We start from the raw sequence: 4,796 nt of genomic DNA on the forward strand, positions 1-4,796 counted from the left end.
AATTGCATGGTCATCCTATCACTCTATTGCACCCAATGGGCACTAAATGCATGGTAGGAGAGCTATGCATGATGGATCTTTATGTCTAATTGTCTGCACTTGTGTCTATCTACAAGCCACTATGATCCTAGGTCCTATTCTTTGAGACTCTCGATGGGGGCCAGCTCTTGTCTCTCAAAGCTTGCTTGCATGCTTGAAGGAGCTGGCAATGACATAAAGCTTGAAGCTACAACTCCTCACTCCTCCTTTGGATCACATCTACTACACACAAGTCCCAACCTTTTTATGGGCCAACATTTAACTGTCTCTAGATTCTAGGAACCACTTCCTATACCTCTTGCTCCTGTAACAAGGAATTAGGAATGTGTATCCCCCTCTAGGAAAGTCCACAATGAGGCTGCATAGTTGGAAAATAATGAGGGAATCAATAGAATACCAGGTTAATAGAGAGCGCAGAGGTCAAAGGAAGAAATTGGATGGTGGAGAACACAAAGATCGGTGTTGCATACATGAAGGAGAAGTAGGCAAGGGAGGGAAGGCCACAAAAGAGGTACGAGGACAGAGAGATCGATGTCACACCTGTGAAGGACATAGTGGAAGGGGGTGGAGATCACAATGTTGGGAGGGAAGAGCACAAATTTTAGATGGAAGAGCCATGGTCTCATTCTTTGCATGCGTATCAATGAATGATTACTTAGTGTTCTCACAATCAATTAATTATGAATATTGCATGCATACCATAGTCATGTAGGCCTCAAATTTAAAGGGTAGCCTAGAATTTCATTTTAAAGGGTAATTTAAGAATTCTACCTCTAGTTAAGCTCTTTTTTAAGTGTGATGTGGCACTTGTTTTGAAATTTTTTGCATTGTGGCAGTTCCTTTGAAGGTTTTTTTCTTTGCCTGCCCTTATGGGGAAGGGAAAAAGGCCCCTTTGAAGTATGTTTCAACCTTCAAATTTAAGCACCACCAATGGTAGTGTAGTGGATACCCTCAGTTTTGGTAGCAAAATCAATCATAAATTTGCATTTAGTGTATCATCATCATGTACACCCTCATGTTTGAATGCCCTCAGTTTAGATAGAAATCAATCATGAATTTGCATCTAGTGTACCATCATTATGTGCACCCTCCTTTTTGAAAGTGATGATGTATTTACATGCAATATTAAGATTTGTTATCCCATCATGACACTGTGATTAGATCCCCTTCATTTGACTCTAGCCTCCCTCATTCCATTGCGATGATTCCGAGAGGGATTCAAAGTTGTAACTATTCATAGATTGTAAGCTTTCAAATCTAGTCACCAATAGAGATCTAATCTCCATTGGGCTTGGCATGCAATCCTATGAGTTCTTCAAGTGCTTTGAAAGAGTTGGGGACTGAGTTGCTATTAACCACAAAATGGTTAGCAGTTCATGTGTTGTAATGACAAAGCAGAGATGTAGGAGAGGGTGTGGGGATTAGAATATGCTATTTTCCTTGGAGTCATATGGAACCAAGTGTTTGTAATATGAGAATGAGAGAGGTACACAAGAGTACAAGGATTTAAACCTCCCTTCAAAAGTTCTAATGTATTTAAGGCCAAAATTTTGACTTTGTTCTTCATTGTTTACTTGCAATATTGAGAATAAAATCTCTCTCTTTCTCTACATTCTCTTGCACTTGAGTCTTCTTGTTTCCATTTTGCTAGTTTCCTTATGATTGCCACTATCCCCCTTCACCATTCTCTCCCTCCTTACTTTCCCATTCCCCTCTCTCATTCCCCTTCCCTTCCTTTCCCCTTCAGTCATATAGGGGTGAGTTGACTTCCCCAAGAGTTTTAAATGCTAGAACAAAGTGGACAAAGGAGTAATCTAGAAGGTCCACAAATAAGATACCCCACATATGAAGTCCCTTCATTTCCTAGATGCCACATATGCCATACCCAACAACTAGCTCTTATATGCTTATGCCTGGGGTGAACATGCCACTCCCCAAAAGACCTCCAACCCAACATGATAGGCCCAACCAATCCCAAGTTACAATGCAAATGCCTAGTGAGTTAGGATCCTCAAATCGTACATTTGTACTGCAACCAAGTACATGGAACCCTCCATCGATACCACCAATATACAGAGCAGGGTCACCATATCCTCAAGCTCCACCTACTCCACAAGCGGTACTTACCAATGAGGTGATGAGGATCCTAGTGGAAGCACTAGGAAGGGGGGCCACACCTCCAACATTTACAGGCAGAGGAAAACCACAAGAATTCTCAATGTCGATACCCAAAGACTATGCCTCTACCCATGTACCAGTAGAGGCAAATATCATGCTTGCCTACTCCACCAAATCAGTATGACTAGGGCCATCTACCCATACAAGGAGCCCCCTCAGTCAATCAAGGGCCACTTAGGGCTCAAAACTTGCCATTGCCCCCACCTCTCCTAGGACCACAACCCCTGCCACCACGAATTCCACCTATAAACTAGGCTATCATTGATGAAGAGCCACCGAGTGAGTGGGAGGACCCTCTATGACATATCGGCACCTAATCCCTTGACCTATGAAAGTCATGTTTATCAGAAAAGTCATACCAGCCATTACGTCATGTAGGAAGAACAATATATTCTGGTGTATCAGAATGCTCCCATTATGCAACGAGCTAGGGATATGAACACCATGAATCATAGACTAGCTATCCAATGCTACACTTGTTAAGGGCCACATCAAGCCACTGAGTGTCCCTACAAGGTAGCTACTAATCAACCCATAGCCTGTATATAGGTGTCAGGGACCTCACTTCCTTAAGGAATATCCCTACAAGGATGACCAACCCATGCCTGGAACATTTGCAGCAAACTTGAATGAATATATACATGTGAACCCCTTAGGGTTAGGGTTAGGGTTAGGGTTTTCCCTAATGCCCTATGTAGTTGGTGCAATTTACACCATCCTCAATAGATTCAATCCCTACCTTGTTCGTACTTGCGTGACCTTTACCCTTGGATTGAGAGTGTCTACATTTTCCCTCTTAGCTTGCCTTATAGAGTTCCTTACTTAATGCTTTAGCTTGGGCCCTTATAATCACATTTAATGACATTGAGCGCACTTGGCCTCTATCAATGCTCAGCAAGTTAATGTTGGCTTTAGGATTGGGAGCCATTCTGGGTGCTCTCCTCATGAGACAATCCTTGTATAGATGGCCCACCCTGCAACCGAAGCATAAAGGAGCATTCAACACCACTAGTGGGTGCCAATGCATCCATGTTATGTAAGTACCTTCTTTTCCTCTCCTTCAATCCCAAAGGTGTTTCTTTCATCTTTTGCACTCGTTCTTCTGCCTTCTCTCCTTCCTTCTCTACAGCTCATCGAACTTGATTGTATATAGATCTTTCCAAGCCTTTTTTGGACTCAAGTAGCTTATAGAGTGACTCTTCTAATTTATGTCACTCCAAGTCCAATGCATTTTGCTCCAAGTCCAATGCTTTGGCTTTATCATGAAGATCCTGGTTCTTCCTTTGAAGATCTTGCATAGAGTTATGCATTGCAACAACAATGGTGCTATTTCCTAAATGTGCTAGCATCTCTGCTTGGGCTCTACGTATCTCGCTTGCTTGCATAGCCATTGACTGAGCATTGTTTAACTAAGGTCATGGACTGACCTTCATTCCTTGGAAAATTTCCCATGCCTTTGCCACATTAGGAGGTGGGCGTTCTTCCATATTAAGTGATTCTTGTGACCTGCATGTAGAAGCTTCATTAGATGTCACTTATGTTGGCATACTTGGCTCAAGTCACCAATCAAAGGTAGGTGCTTTACCCTTCAATTCTTGTGCCAATTTAGATGCCAGTCACTTCTGCATCCTCCATTCTAAATTTACATTCAATGGTAGGTCCTCTTCTAGAGTCATAGTGTACAGATAGCTATACTGTGTGCACTCTTCTCTCACTTTCGCTATCATGGTATCAGAGTTGACAGTGCTCCCACTCCCTTCCTGAGTGTCAAGCCCTCCTTCCATGAGGCACCCTCCATTGAGAGAGTTTTATTGAGAGAGAGTGCAAGCCCTTGTTCAGTCAAGGCACATAAGTACTTGCTCCATCAAGGCAACAAGGCCTCTCCTTGAGGCACCTCCATTAAATCTCTAGCTCTTCTTTTAGAGACCTTTCTTCTCTCCAATTTGCATCAAAAGCTCAAGAATCCACTTCCTAGAGCTTGAAAGTGTTTAGTTATGATCATTTGGTTAAGGTTCTTTCTTGAGAGTTCTCTGTAAAGTTACTTCTTTGAGAGGTTTTTGTAGAATAGAGAGGGGTTCATTTTTTAGTTCTCAGAGGTCTCTTTTTGTGATTGAGATAGAGAGAGGTCTTATTCCATTGAGAGATTTAAGAGAGGTTTTTTTCATTCCTGAGAGAGAGAGAGTACCTTGCTTCAACTCAATTCAAGCAACTCCAAGAAACCTCTCCTTCTCCAACGAGCCTCAATAAGAGAACTTTTCTAGCAAGTTTTTGTGCATAACTTGCAGCAGAGTAGACAACTCAGTGAGGAGCAAAGATAGACGAGGTGGTTGAGAGGTTGAGTAGGGGCTGGAAGGGCTAGGAGAGCAATCTGCAAGGGAATGTGAAGGCATGCAGTACCTACAACCTCCTACATTAAATGGCAAAGAAACATATGCCACGACTAGTGGCATGAGCAGCAAACAAACCTCACCAGTAGCCTCATTAGTCAACTATAGCACTCTGAGCTTCCAGACATCTTCATGCAATGGGAAGACCTCAACAGCCAACCACGAGCAAGACCTACAACCTTAGCAAATGTG

Source organism: Dipteris shenzhenensis, chromosome 8, assembly GCF_047967505.1.
Source record: "Dipteris shenzhenensis isolate YYH24624 ecotype China chromosome 8, Dip_SZ_1.0, whole genome shotgun sequence".
Taxonomy (NCBI): domain Eukaryota; kingdom Viridiplantae; phylum Streptophyta; class Polypodiopsida; order Gleicheniales; family Dipteridaceae; genus Dipteris; species Dipteris shenzhenensis.